The sequence below is a fragment of the Sander lucioperca genome, chromosome 16 (genome assembly GCF_008315115.2).
Source record: "Sander lucioperca isolate FBNREF2018 chromosome 16, SLUC_FBN_1.2, whole genome shotgun sequence".
Classification (NCBI taxonomy): Eukaryota; Metazoa; Chordata; class Actinopteri; order Perciformes; family Percidae; genus Sander; species Sander lucioperca.
In genome coordinates, this window is record NC_050188.1 from 10,708,842 (window position 1) to 10,724,934 (window position 16,093).

The following is a 16,093-nucleotide window of genomic DNA, read 5'->3' on the forward strand; positions in this document are numbered from 1 at the left end:
AATTTTGTTTCAGTCTGAGAGTGTGTCGAATTGTTGGTATTGGAGTTTTATCCTGGTAAAAAATCTTCTTTGTTTACATCGGCTGCAGTGTAGCAGCACCCTCTGTTGCTCTGTCTTTACCTCTTGTTGGCTGAACTAACACTATCTGTTTTCTCTAGTTTGCCAGGTTTGTCTGTGTCCACCTCACAGTATGTATTTAATGTAGTTATTTAGTTAAAGTCAAACTGACATTTGAATTCCCCTCACTTTTTGTGGAAGAAAAAAGTGATACTGCAGCTATTGTGTACTGTATATCTTCTATTTTTTAAGAGAAGAAAATGTTTTTGGACATGTTTGTCTTCTATGCTTCAAGACTGGGTTTCCCACGGCATAGTTCAGACTGACATCTGAGGGTTGTGGTTCACTGCTAAATGGAGCATGCCAAACATTTCCCCCCTTTTTTCATTAAGCCTATATACAGTAGTTATATATAGTTGACTTTAAACTGTTAAACCATCTCTTTAAAACATTCAGCATTTGGAAGGAACCAGCTAGCAAAGTGGGCTAACTAACGTCCACCCGGAAAGTTGACTAGCCTAACTTGCTAATGTTAGCACTAATTCCCACTTGACGTTAATTTTTGTTCGTTATGGTTGCTGTTGTAGATGTCCAGATAGATGGTTCAGCCTGTTAGAGGAGATGAGCCTCAAGTCCAGCTGGATTAGCTATACAATGGTAAGTGGTGTTCAGTGCCTTTGAAGTGTTTATAGAATCACATTGCTCTTTTTTTAGACACTAATCAAAAGTAGATATTGGCCTAATACAACTTGGCATCCACTGTTTTATCTGTTTCTCTCTGTTCTCTGTCAGCTGATCCTGCCTTGTTATCACTTTCCATTTCCTCCATCTAGAACCAACCCATCTAAACCATTATGGTGTCATTTATATCATATTATTTTCTGATGCTTCATAAATGCCCTCCCGGCCTCGTCTCCTGCTGTGCTATAAAAGATTCAATCCAACCTACAACACAGATTGTATACTTAATCAAAGTCTGAATGGACGTAGCCACAGCAGGCCACTAAACTCACGTTCAATACATCCTACCTCTTTTCAATACTATCCTGTGACAGTGATCAAGAACCACTGACTCAAACAAGCAAAATAAAAACCCTCCAAAGGTAACAAAAGAGGGAGTTGCCCTGTCACACATCCGACGTGAAGGCTTTTGTTTTCTTCCTGTGATCAATACTCCCAAAGAGGAACAAACCACTATTAGACATTCACATTCAACATGTACTCTTTCTCAGTTTTTTCTTGTTGCTTTTTCCATGTTAATATTGCATTAGGAGACAAGTGTAAAGTATGAAAGTCTTGGGCGCCTGGATAGCTCAGTTGGTAGGGCAGGCTCCCATATACAGAGGTTTACTCCTCGATGCAGCGGGCCCGGGTTTGACTCCGACCTGCGGCCCTTTGCTGCATGTCATTTCCCCCCTCTCTCTCCCCTTTCATGTCTTCAGCTGTCCTGTCAATTAAAGGTCTAAAATGCCCCAAAAAATAAACTTTAAAAAAAAAAAAAGTATGAAAGTCTAATCTTGCATATACTTTTCATGCACTGTAGAGTCTTAGCCCTTATCTCTGATAGGCATTCCACACTGTCACTGTTGTGTGGATGCTTAATGACCCAGCAGCTTTAGAGCCCAGTGTGTGGCCTCATCACTCAGCATGCCAGTGACTTGGATCTATAGCGATATGCATCAATTCATATCAATGCATGCACTGTATTCACAGCACTCGACTTGCAAACACAGCACGATTGATTGATTTTCACTAATAATAAATTAATTTCATTGCGTAGATGATGGTGCTGATTTCACAAGCAGAGCTGTCAGTGTGTGACGTCCTTCTGTGGAAAAGAAGAAAAACAAAGAATGTCTTACTTCAGCCTCAAGTGTTCTTGTTTTATTCTATGCAGTGTCTCTCTGTAGACATTTGTCAGTCAGATATCAAATTGACTTGTATGTGGGTTAAATGAACTGCCTTCCAACCACTATCATATCTATTCTTGCCTTGGGTAATAATTAGATGTCACTCTATGTCCAGTGCAGTCCCACAGTTGCGAAATTCTGTAAACTTTAATATGAGCAACACAGGATAATTGGAAAAAAAAGTTTTCCCACTGAGATGATTTATGCACAAAGACTTGCTGCTATATATGTGTTAAACATATTTACATGTGAGACTTGTCTGAGGTGAAATGAAAGATGGATATAGCAAGTGTATTGGGTAACAGGATGCAACAGAGTATTGATCTCATGCAAACTCACTGACTAATACCTAGAGGGAGACCTCTGAATGTTGTTCCCCTTGTGGCCTGTTTCTGCAGAATAAAAATAGCACATTCACATTTTATTGCACTTAGTTTTTCATATAAGACAGCCCGAAAGGGAAGATGGGATTAGATCTTTTTGGCAGAGGCTGGGACCGAGCAGACATAAACCAAGTGGCAGTCTAAGCAAGTCATGCTGGAGAGCGATGTATCGATATATGGGTATTTATGGAGATGGCTTGTACAATCAAACTGCCTCAGGTCTTTTGTGTGTCCAGAAATACATTATGTATCATCGGACTGTTTCCAGTGTTCAAACGCAACATGAGAGTAAATATTTAATATTAAACAGAGTCTGCTTTCAGTTACGCAACTGGATATGAGCGAAAGTGAAAAGTAGTCTTTGCTGGGTGCAGAGAGCAGCTTGACTGGTGTCCAGTATTCTTTTTTAAAACAAATATCTGCTCATGATCCAGGCCTATGTCCCATTCTAAAACACTCTGTACAGTATCTTAGTAGTATGTACAGTGGCTGTGGGATACATGTGCAACAAATACTTAAAGATACAATAGGTAACTTTTCTGCATTAAAATATCTAAAAACGACCATACCTATGTTATATATTTTTATGAGTTGTGTTCTTTCACTATCCCAAATGTTTCCACCAAATGTCAAACTCAGAGAAATCTGTTATTTTATTTTCAGACACGTCACGTTTCATTTAGTCGCCTGTCAGTGGCGTCATATAACCTTTCACCATCTAGTTACTCGTAACTTCTGTCAAAACACGGCAACCAGATGATATGTTCAGGAGTAATTGTAAATCCTACAATGTCACAGAAAAAATACTCGTAACCGTAATACTGCTTTTTTTGCCACGCAGCATCATTTTGTGCTTGATTACATGCCACTTTGCAACACAGTAATACAGCAGAGACCTTATGATACATATCAATATTGATCCAGCTTAACGTTACTACAGTGTATGTGCTGGTTGACAAGTAGCTAATGTTAATGCTCATGCTTGGTGGATAACATTATAGGGTTACAACATCGTTCAACGTGCTCATAAAGTTATTTTTAGTATGATTATTTTGACCGTGGTTAACAGCACTGGGCTAACCCACGAATGAGTTCACTAGTAAGGTTAACGTTAGCTGTATTCGATAAGACGATTAATCTAATGCTAATTTAGCCAGCTAGCTAGCACACCCCGGTCTGTCTGCTGCCTCACTCCCCCGGCGCAGAAAGACTCAGTCGGGATGAGAGCTGACAACTGCCCCGGGACATATAACTAGCTAGTTACCGTTAGCCCCCAGTCAGCTAGAAGCCAGCCACTTAGCTACAGCAATCCCCCCGGCCAGCACTTAACTTCAGTGCCTGGTGCTTACGACGCTAACGGCAGTTTAATGAAGCGTCGGGAAACAGACCATATCAGACCCAGCACCCGAGTCACAACAGCGGTCATCCAAACGTTAGCTAGCTACCGAACCCGGCCCAGCCCGACACATTAACTGTAATTATGAGCCCGAGCCCGATTTAAACCCGACATTTTTTTAATAAGTTTTAACTGACGTTCTCAGCTACAATTCCGAGTTGTTTGAACTACAGAAATCTGTTTAGAATTATCTTAATGAATAATGCAACAAGGTTGAAGCATGTAAACTGCGCTGTTTGTTTATTCAGAACGGAACGGATTGCAAATGGATCCGAATGAAGAAACGTAAAAAACAACTCGACCCTAGCTGCTCCCTCAGCCGAATAGTGTGGGTAACAGATCAAGACATCAACATAATCAAAGCCCTGGAACCATATAGGAGATTTTCTTGTCTCGATCACCTAATTAATACTGTCCTTCACCACGGTCCGCATGCTGATGCACTGGCCGACAACAGTGCTGCTGATGGGGGAGACACGATGTAGCACAGTTTACCTCAAAGTTAATTCTCCTGTTTTTCTTTTTTTCTTTACATCTTCAAGCTCCATGTTGCACTTAAGATACACAATATAGCACACAGCACGCCCGGTGTGATGCGTGCAAGAGGAGGAGACTCCGCACTTGACACGTGCTGCATTTTGTAACTGCAGCCTAACTTTTGTACACATTTGTTACTTTTATATATCCTATATATATATATATATATATATAATATTTATAATATTTCTGATTAGGGCATAGCTTTCTCCCCACCCAATAAGGCTAATAAGGTAATGGATAAAATAAAAAAATAAAAATTGCTTGATCAAGGGCCCGGCCCGAGGATATTCGCGGAAAATAACAGCCCGAGAATCTAAACTCTACTTTACGGTAAGCTAAATCAACCCGACAAAAGGTGGGTCAAGCACCAAAACGAAATGTTAAGATTACAGAAAAGTGAAGGGGAGAACATTCCGGGCAGCTGGGAGATGTTCTGCTGCTGCTGCACAACAGGCATCGAATGTCCTCGCCGTAGCGGAGTTCCCCCCGGCAATCCCCACCCACACCTGTCTCTCAGCCTCGTTGAGTAGCACAACAAACCCCGTCCGCCCCGGTGTTGAAACCATCCAAAAGGTGGCATAGATATGTGAAATATTTTGTGTTTTAGCTGCTGGCTAATGTTAGCTTGCTGGCTCACTAGCTAACTGGTCAGCTAACAATAAAAATCGATTATGTTGGGGAAACTGCAGCTATTTTATTAGAATAACATGAATAAACGTTACTAAACGTAACGTGAATAAACTTGAATGGGTAAACTCGTCCGTGAATAGATGCATTCTAACCAGCGATGGTGTTTAACACAAAAAACTACAACTCCCATAATTCCACGCAACTTCCCAACGTCATCAAAAGTCCGTGTTTACCATTGATTGTTTTGGTTGAGAGACCCGTAGCAGCTGAAAGTTACATATTGTTTGTTTAAATAGGCTCTCGTCTCTTTCTCACATATTTCACATATACAGTCCATGCATATCTTTAGCTATGCTAAACCCCTTTGGTCCAGACTGAAATATCTCAACTTCTACTATACGACATGGATGGACACCAAATTTTTTACAGACATTCATGAGTCCCAGATGATGAATCCTACTGACTTTGGTGATCCTTTGTCTTCCATTTGTGCCATCATGAGGTTTTGTTGGCAATGTCTTTACAACTATTGTATGGATTGCCATAACATCCATGTCCCCTTCAATATGAATTCTAATAATTTTGGTGACCCCTTAACTCCTCATCGGGTCAACATTTCTATTTGTCTTATTGTTTGATTTGTGACAACATACCTGCAAAGCTAATGACATTCCTATGAGCCTCAGTTGTAGTTTGTGTTTAGTGGTAGTCTATATCGCCGACGCTTCATTTACGGGATCATTCCGTCGCAGCTGGAGATTCCGCCGGATGTCCCTCATTTTTGGCTGGATGTCCCTCACCTTCCTTTTTCTTTGTGTTGGGATTCTAAACTCCGGTCAATTTATGAGGACTATGGTTAACTGCTCCTCAGATCTCTGCAGGGTAAATCCAGACAGCTAGCTAGACTATCTGTCAAATCTGAGTTTTCTGTTGCACGACTAAAACAACTTTTGAACGGACAAACTTTCCACCAAAACAAGTTCCTTCTCGAGGCTATTTTGCAGAGGCACCGTTGCTCCGCCCAGCGCTTAGCGCCGCCCAAGACGATTGTGATTGGTTTAAGGAAATGCCATTAAACTCAGAGCATGTTTTTCTCCCATCCCGGAATGCTGTGTGGACTAGCCAGACCCTCCTCTGCAGTATAGTTAACATTTTACTGGCTAAACATCAGCATGTCAGTATTATTTTGTGAACATGTTAGCATGCTAATGTTAGCATTGAGCTCAAAGCACTGCAGTGCTGACGTACAGCCTGACAAAGCCATTAGCATGGCTGTAGACTCTTTTGTCGTGTTTGTGCCTATACATGCTCAGGGTTTTCGAGTCTTCGAAAAATAGATAGTGAAGGAAGTGTATAAAAAAATACTAGTAAACAAATGTGACTGTTACATACCTAATGATCATCAAAATATAACACTAAAATATCCTTCACGTGATTGTGTGTTATATCTTCATGTCAGTCATCTGCACTATTTTTTAGGTTTGTCCCAGAAATTGGAAGGAAACATCTCTATATAGGTGCTTTGTTATAAGTGATTTGTTTATTAAAATGTAAATTTCAAAGATAAACACCTTTCATGCCATATAAAACAAAGCATGATGTAAAAAGAAATTGCCCAGGGCTCATAATTCATAGTGCACTGCAGTTTAATGCTCTCCCAAGGGAACACTGGTTGTTTAGTTTAGTGTCTCCTGTCAGGCCGAGGTATTTCCCGCTGCTCCCTGAAGGCCCTGAATCAATCCGCCTGCTGGATTTGAAGGTGACATTCAGCCTCCCCTTCCTCTGATCCGGGTATAGCGACTGTGTTTCTTCCTTGTCTGCACTGCTTGTCACCCAACCCTGTCCCTTGAGAAAAGAGCTATGAAAGTGACCGAAACGAAAAACATGAGAGCAATCGTTTTCTGTTAAATAGGATCAAGAAAAGGGGAGAAAACCACAAGTTATATACAGTATTTTATTTTGTTTTTAGAAGCCAATCTTGCTGCAAGTTTTCACTCTGCTGAACCCATCTGTAGCCTCTCGCAGTGGGACCCATCACTCCACACAGCAATCTAAACCTTCCTCCTGGGCAGGGTGGACACACCAGAGAGAGACAGAGAGAGAGAACAGAACTGGCCCAGATTTCCCTTAAAAGTTTCCCTTTCAATGCCCGCCCGAAACACTTAACATCCTCATCCACTCTCATCTGCTCAGGCTGTCACTCACAAATGACCATCTGTTTAAGATCTTTTTGTCCGGACTGGTAATTGAGAGTAATGTGCCCAGCATATACTGGCCTGTCACTGTCTGCAGTGGGTTAATAATAATCATGATAACAATGATGATGATGTTAGCATAGCTTTACTGCCTCCCCTCATGCTGTTTCTGAGAGAACAAGGCATCCAGGCAACGGAGAGCCCAGGGGAGCTGTTGTAAAAAGAAAACAAAGTTTAGCTCCGCTACTTTGAACTGGAAATAAGATGAACTTAAATGAACCGCATGTGACAAACTAAAGAGTAATAGAAATCCTGCTATAGTCCATGTTCATTAAAGACATTCAGTGAAGCTAAAGCAAACTCTTTGTGGGTCAAATCACTCGGGCAAAGGTGCTTTGAGGATGACATAATCACAAACTGACAGGTCCAGATAAAACAAAGCTGCACATTGAGAGCTGGAGACTGAATTGTAAATCTAATGCTGTGGAGAGTGATTCACCCGTGGACCCTTTTGATTGTGTACACAATGATACACATTCATTTCCATGGAGACTTAAACAAATAGAGCGGTTGGGGTTTCTCTTTCCCAATACAGGATAGTTTTACCTCTCCTGACCCGCCTATCAAAGCAACCAGGCTATTCCTAAGAGGAAATTCCTGCATTGGCAAGAGAAATCTATTACTGACCATAAAACCCAACCTTACTGCAATTAAAAAAAAAATGAAATGTAGTTGTGTGTAATTGATTGAGGCTGATGCAGAAAGAAAAAATAATGCAGTTGACAAATGAGCACTTGGGAAATAACAGTTTCTCAGTCATGCTGGATCATTTAGCCGAATGTTAAAAGTAGACAGGTAAAGAGTTGTGAGAATGTAGCGATCGGTGTATGCTTAGGCCTGCCAACCGCTCTACAGCCCTCATAAAAACAGAAACATGCAAAGCAGGTCCAGATCCACGTCTGTCTCCCATCGACCTTTCTCATCCGTTCCCCATGTGATCCACTTCTCTTGAATGAAAACCATCTTGACATCGCTCTCTCCTGCAGCTCTCCCTTTATAAATTTCACCATTTAAATTGCTATTCCTATCCGTCTGTGACACATTCAGTCTGCTATGTGAGAGCTGCCAGTTACACAGCCCAGATAGCATTATTCATAGCAAGCTGTCTCTTGTAAAACACCACAAGAACCGGTTTGAAACCTGGGCCTAATTCATTACAGAAATAGGCAGATGAACACTTTAACGTGGTGTGTTTTTACCACAGTTGCTTCCTGCCCAACGATGGCTTATGAAGAATTGAAAAATTGGTTGTGATACTTGTTAAGTGTGATGGTTGCAATGAATTAGCTATAAATGGTGACGTCACAACAACAGAGGCTATACTGTAAGCCATCAGAAATATCATCTGCGCCGTGCAATCATAGTTCATGTCACCTTTTGCTCCTTCAGCGTGTCTGTTTCCATTCTTTTTCCTCTCTCTGAGGTTTTCAGTGGCTCCACACGTGATTCAACTATAAAGACCTATAATGTGCTTCATATGTGATTTTCAAATTGCAGTGTGTGAGGGTGTAAGTGTGTGTGTGTGTGTGTGTGTGTGTGTGTGTGTGTGTATAATTAGGAGGCACCTCTCATGTTGTGCAGCGAGATTAGGTAATACAAAGTATTTTATGGATGAAACATATTGGAAGCAGCTGCTTTTCCCCAGCTGTTCTCGCATCGCCTTTGTTGGGTGTTGGGGATCAGGAAGTCCACCCTGGTGCTCAATAGCCCATCCGCTGCTACCTTCCAAGCTAATGAAATTTTATAGACTTAAGGCTATGCAGGCTTTAATCTGTTTGCTTTTTAGTCTATATTGACAACAAATTAGTTAGGGGATTGCTCCGGTGCCGCCGGACAATCCACCGGATGTCACTCATTTTTGGCCAGATGTCCGTTACCTTCCGCTTTCTTTGTGTTGGCATTCTAAACTCTGGTCGATTTATGAGTACTATGGTTGACTGCTCCTAGATCTCTGCAGGGTAAATCAGCTAGCTAGACTATCTGTTGAATCTGAGTTTTCTGTTGCACGACTAAAACTACAACTTTTGAACGAGCACATGTTCCACCAAAACAAGTTCCTTCCCGAGGCTATTTTGTAGAGGCACCGTTATTGCATCCGGCGCATAGCGCCGCGCAAGACGATTGTGATTGGTTTAAAGAAATGCCAATAAACCAGAGCACATTTTTTCTCCTATCCCAGAATGCTGTGTGGACTAGCCAGACCTTCCTCCGCCTTCCTCCGCAGGAGGAAGGTCTGGCCATGCAAGACTAGTTTGCTTTTAATGAATATCGTGGCTGTAGTGTCAATATACTTTTGCTGGATTACTGCTTTGTAAAATTATAGAGCTATTAACGTCTGTGTGGGTCTGAGAGAGAACCAGAGAAACATGTAAACAGTCTCTTACACACTGAATATTACTGAATGTATTTACATTAGGTTTCATGTGGACCACATGCAGTATGACCTCTGACCCATCAGCAGTCAACTTCCTCTTCCTCACATCAGCACCTGGGTGCAGTTTTCCACTTTGCACTTTTTCACCCCAAGGGCATCCTTTGTATGTGTGTGTGTGTGTGTGTGTGTGTGTGTGTGTGTGTGTGTGTGTGTGTGTGTGTGTGTGTGTGTAAAATGCATGTGTATATTTGTATAGGCATGCACATGTAACTTTAGGCCCCTAGTGCCCGGTCTTGGAGTTGGTAACATGGTCACTGATTTGGGCTCATTAGTGTTTAGCCTTTCGGAGGACTCAAGGTTTTGTTTGAGAGCACGTGTCAATGTGAATTTTATGGATTTCTCCCCACATACAGTGCTTTGCTAAAATCTCCACTTGAGTCAAAAGCTTTGAAGTTACCATTATTGTAGTCTATAATGACGACGTTTCATTTCCGAAATTGTTGGCCATTAATTTAATAGTTGACAACTAATCGATTAATCAATTACTTTTTGCAGATCTACTTGCCGAAACGGAGCATTTACAGCTGTGCTACATCTTACAGCCTCTGGTTCACAGTGAAACTAACAGAGAGTGATGATCTTCGATATGAATGTTTTTCAATGGCATGCTGAACCAAAACTACACAAAACATCCAAGTAAGATTTGAACACAGCATGCGTTATCCACAATGTGTAGCCACGCCCACACTAATAAACATGTAGTACATACTCAACTCCATTCATGGACGTGTGCACAAACACAGAAAGTCTTACAATCTGATACAAACACACATACAGGACCATCTTGACTGGATCTCACTGAACTCTTCGGAACATTATGTCCCCGTGAATTATGGTTTTAATGCTTCATCCGTTCCCATTAGGCTATCCATCATGCCGGCCGGGGCTTGCTTAGTCATGGAGCAGTTTCATCAAAGGGGAGACGGGAGAGGGGAGACGAGAGACGAGAGACATGGATTAGAGAGAGAGAGAGAGAGAGAGAGAGAGAGAGAGAGAGAGAAGTGGAAAGAAATGATGAAAAAAACGCATGCAGATAAGTGGTTGTAAACCAAGGAATTAAAGAGAGGGACAGAGCTAGGGAGAGAAAGGTAAGATGACCAGGAGGGAGATAAAATGTGTGTATAAAATGGAGGAGCAACAGCAGCGGTGGAGTGAGAGAGCAGTCATTTAGACAGATTGATGGTGATGAGAGAGGGCTTGAGATCCCTCCAATACTGATACCTACTCACGGCTGCTCTGACTGAGAAAAAAGGGCTGCGTGCATGGTTCTGTGCGTGTGTTTGTTTTTTCTCATTTACCCCTCTACCTGCATGGTCCCTTGCCACAGTAGTAGCTCTGGAAAAAGTGCCCTTGACATCAGGTGGGAGCTAAACAATATTAGAACACAGCGTTGGCCTGTTTAGACTTGCATGAACTAAAACACCAATTTCAGCACTGCCTCTGAATTCATTTCTAGGTCCTCGGTTGTTTAGGAGTCAGTTTGCATTTGCTAGAAGGTAAAAAAAAAAAGGAGAGAACTGCTGTGAGGACAAAATGTTCTTCGAGTGCAAGCAGTCGTGTGCAGGAAAAACACAATTACACACGTGTAAATGTGTCCTATAATAAAAGCTCATTATAATGACTTGTGCCATGAAATTGTCCCTTGCCCTTCCATCAAACATGTTATTAACCCTTTTGTAGTTTATCAGCACTGATTGAATATTAATTTGCATGAACCTTTATAACAGCATGCATCATAAAAAACGTATTTTGGTCATTGACCAGTTGTCCTTTTGTAAGATCAGGGTCAAACTAAATCCCTGCAGTGTATGGATTTTACCTCTGCAAAGAGCTATTACTTCCAAACAGCCTTCATAGTAGACCTTGTAATTGTCTAAAGAAAAGTATGTCTCACACCATTGTGGTTATTTGCCTGGCAATCAAGTGGAGAAGGAAATTGACCCTTGTGTCTCAGTTTTACCTTCGTTCCAGCTTCTTTTCACACTTTTTAAATGTACATTTTGATTTTAAATGTTACATCTATTATGCAGCTCAGCGTGTTGTTTGAATAAAAAAAGTATTACGGGAACATGTTATAAACCACAGTCCGCTATTTGATGTCCTGCATGCCAGACCACCCGGGTCTTTATGTGGAGGAAGTATGAAATCAGATGGAGGCGTTAAAGTAAAATGTTGTCAGCAATATGGATCACTGGCCACAGAGGGTTTCAATCAACCATGCAGTATGAGAGGAAAAGGTATGGCAACTCAAACCAAAATGTCAGTGAAAAATTCGTACTGCGGGAGCTCTGAAGGTTGCCTGTTATTGGGAGAAGAGGGAGGAATGACAAGGAATGAAAGAGTGGAAGATAAAGAGATGGATGAAGCTGGACAGGAGACAGAAAAGGGGGAATGGTCAGAGATAACACAAATGAAGACAAGTAAGAATGGAGAGAGTTCACAGAGTCCAAAGAAGGAAGGAGTTGGTTGGGGTATGAGAGGACACAAAGCCATAGGTTGGGGTTTTCTTATCGTATAAGATCAGCCTCCACAGTGGAGCCTGGACCAGCAGAGGAGGAGGAGATGATGGGAATCTTACAGCTGGTCTGTTTCATAGAAACCTGGAAAACAGAAGATATGCAGCAAGCCATATGTTCATCCTGGCTCACTGTGTTCCTCCCCGGGCACCTACAGAGAAACATCAAACCCTGTTCTTGAAATTCAACACTTATTCTTCTTATTCCTTTACAATATGGTGTGGCTGTGTGAAGTAAGAAGAAAGACGTAGTTATGTCTCGCCTGAAATAATCCATTGCACAGTTTGTTGTGATTACTGTACACCGCAGTAGAGCTCAGCATTGGAACTTAAATACTGCTTGACATTAAGCCATTTGAAGAGCATCTGGTGTTACTCAAGAGCCTGAATATGCTTGTGTTGTGTTGTTTGGGGAATGTTTAATTCTTTCTACTTAGAAATTAAATGTCAGCATGGGATCTGTGGGTCACTTAAAGTCAGAAGGTGAATTAATGTGTGTTTAATCAGGTGCGTCTGTAAGTGTGTGTGAATAGGTGCTTTTAAGTTGGACACACAATATGTTATTATTGAGCCTGATGGTTTCCAACTGTGCCCTATTTGTCAGTATGCTTTAAATCATACATTGCGGTAATCATTTCTAATTTACAAGTTGGACCGAACACACAAGAGTAGTTGTACCGGGTCCAGATGACTAAACCAGAACCTTCTGTCCTTATTCTGGCCTAATATAGGACAGGCCATTGGCTTGTCTTACATGTCTACACACATGTAGACGGCTAGTTTATTTGATCTTTTCCTATTGGTGTCAGACAGATAACAAAACCAGAACTAACTATAAACTTCACATGGAAAAACAACAACAATGCTGACATTTTCAGTGTCATATGATCCAAATATTGCCATGTGCAACACACGCTTACTGAATTAGATATTGTTAGCTTAGTTTGTTCTGCCTTTTTTAAGACTTCTGTGGATAGCCCAGTTTCCATCAATCACATAGATAACTACATGCAGATATGTAATTTAATGTTCTACTTTTATTTTTTATTTTTGTTATGATCTATTATTAAAATATACAACAAGCTGTAAAAACAACACTTTCTTATCACCTTATGAAACGTAAATGCTCACGTGTTGGCAAACAGTTGTTTATTACCACATTTAGCAGACACAATGCAACATTAGCAATCATTTGAAGTGTTTTTGGCCACCTGGCAAATGTAAGTTCAATATTCACTCTTCTTTTAGCTGTGTTTCAGTCTCCACCAACTCCTGAGGAAAATATAGTTGGGCAATTTTTATTAGGAGTAACCCCTTGAAATGTACCATTTTGTTTTCAAGCGTGTCCTCAAAAATAAAATACGTGGCTCTAAAGCAGCTAAATGTTCCCATATGTTCACCAGCTAACTTTGCCTGTTTGCTGTTTGTTGCTGGGCAGTAAGTGTAGAGCTGGCCTTTTTTTTAAAAGTGCCTGTAAATGAAGTGCAGTAGGATTGAACCAAAACCGTAACGTTTTAGGCCATAAAACCAAAACAATGAGCTGAAAGATTTGTCTGTGGGTTCACATTACACACAGTCATTTAATCCATAGTAAATATAAAAATAGTGAATGCAGCTTTAATGTTTATCTGAAATACAGTTTGAAGAGTCATCCCATATTATAGCAAATATGTTCAGGGAGCCCTGAGTGAGGCCACAAAGATCCTAATACACGCAGATAGGTATTATTCCCTGGCAACTGTTCGGTGTGTCCTCTAATTTGCCTCATGCCATACAGGCTCAGGCAGCCAGCTGGACGATTTTCTGTCTGCAGAAATTGACTCTTACTTTTATCATCTATTTTACTGGTAAATTATCCTCAAGGTATGTAGTGAGACAGATATAAAGCACGGATAAAAATAGAGCCTAGTTTCCATCTCAAATCTAATGTAGATTTAGTGTGTGTCTGAGTGTGGTAATATCTACACACACAAACACCTATACTAACATACTCACAGCAGCCCATCTCTGACCCCTGTGGATAGGATTGAACAGGTTCTACAACAGATAGAGCTGTTTTAGAGGAAATCTCTCCCTGACATGTTTGGGTTTGACATGTTTCTATTTATTTATATTCCTCCTCCACATATATATGCATTTTCTATCTCATTATCTCTAAGGCGGGGACTATCTGTATGTGTTTATTGCTGGGCAGGTAGCGTATAGTGGTTTTATCAGCATTTATCCCCCACTGAAAACAGCTGGAAATGAGGGCGGTGAGAACAATAAAGTTTCTGCATAGTCTGTTGATATATCTTTGTGGGTTATGTCACTGCATCTGCACCTTTCACATTACACATAAATACTTGGGCTATTGTTTAAATAAAAATATTGATTAGTACAGCTTTAAGTAATCTATAAAAAAAAAAAAAGTCTGGCATGTTAAAGTTTAAAAGCAAAATAATTTTTAAAGCTAATGGAATAAGTTTTGCCCTCACTTTGCTTCTCTTGTTCTCATTCCTGCTTTTCAATTTTGAAACACATTGACAAATGTAATGTGCACTTGTGAAAACATGTCAACTTTTTCTACGAAGACCTCCTAAATGCCTAACTGCAGGAAATGGGGCTGATTACACCAAACCTGCATGAAATTGTCCTGCCTCCTGTTATGTCATGGCACCATACACCACATTCACCACAGTAACTCATCATCATACGTACAGTAATAACTAATTAATTACGTAACTTAAATAGCTTTGAAGAATATCGCTGACAATAAACATAACTCGTATCAAATGTGATCCTAACTTAAAAAGAAGACACACCAGATTTGTGGGATAACATCCGGCATCAACAATGCTCCCTGTTCTGTCCCACCTACACATATTTAAAAACTGGGCAGATACAGCTGAATCCTGGTGTGTTTGGTGTGTGGTTTTTAAGTGATTCTTCTTCTGGGATCACCCAGGGGGCACAAGGCTGGACTGTTAATGACCATTGTTCGGTTGTCTTGGCTTATTTGGGGTTCAGTGCTTTTTGAGACAATATAGGCCTGCACTACATTGTGGATTTTGATTTATTTTGCATTCCATCAATGCAATGGCAGTTTCTGTGCTGCACGATTGTCAGACTAACACAATATTTTCCACTCATTTTTCTGGAGGAGGGTACTGCAGGTCCAAAACACCCCCAGCTTATTCTTGTTCTTGGCTGGGTGTAGAAAACAGTGCAGACGGCAATCAGCGGGGTGTTAGTGTTCCGTTATGCTTGAACAGGGCAGAGGGGAGTTAAGGTTGGCATACTGAGTTTGGCTTCTCCACAAGAGAGTGACAGTACATATTTCTAAGCAATGGAAAATGGCTGATACTTTATTTCACATTTCAAATCCAGAGCCATGAAAGAATAGGAGACAGTATTGAGCTGAAGTAGATGTACAAGAATAGGAAACTTGTTCAAAAGAAGAAGAAAAGAAAACTGATAAAGTGGCATTCCACAAACTGTATCTAACATAAAATAAGTGATATAAAAATAATTAAGTGTAGGAATACACACATTCAAAATAAATGCCTGAAAGTTAGATTGGAAGATCAACATCATGTCTACACACTAAATATGAAGCTAGAGCTGGCAGGCGGTTACCTTAGCAAAAAGACTGGAGGCAGGAGAAAATAGCTAGCTTAGCTCTGTCCTATAAGCAACGCCTACAAGCACCTCTAATTATGTTAATGAGGTAACTTAAAGGGGTTGGATGTCAGAATTTGTCACCTTTTATCAAATCCAGGCTAGCCGATTCCCCCTGCTTTCAGTCTTTAAACAAAGCTAACTGTCTGCTGGCCATTTAGCATACAGACATGAGAGTGGTATCAATCTCCTCATCTAACTCTCGCCTACTATTTCCCAAAACGTCAAACTACTCCTTTAGCTCCCGCATAAGAGTGCACCAGCTCAAAACGTGTAACACGTGTCAGTATAATCCCTAAAAAGCCTGAAAACA

The 16,093-nt window shown here is 40.8% G+C and overlaps 1 protein-coding gene across 1 annotated transcript in view; it reads left to right on the forward strand.

Moving 5' to 3' along the window:
• The window catches only part of col9a2 (procollagen, type IX, alpha 2), a 148,380-nt gene that overhangs the window by 109,996 nt on the left and 22,291 nt on the right, over nucleotides 1–16,093 (forward strand). The gene's annotated exons all lie outside the window — the stretch shown is intronic.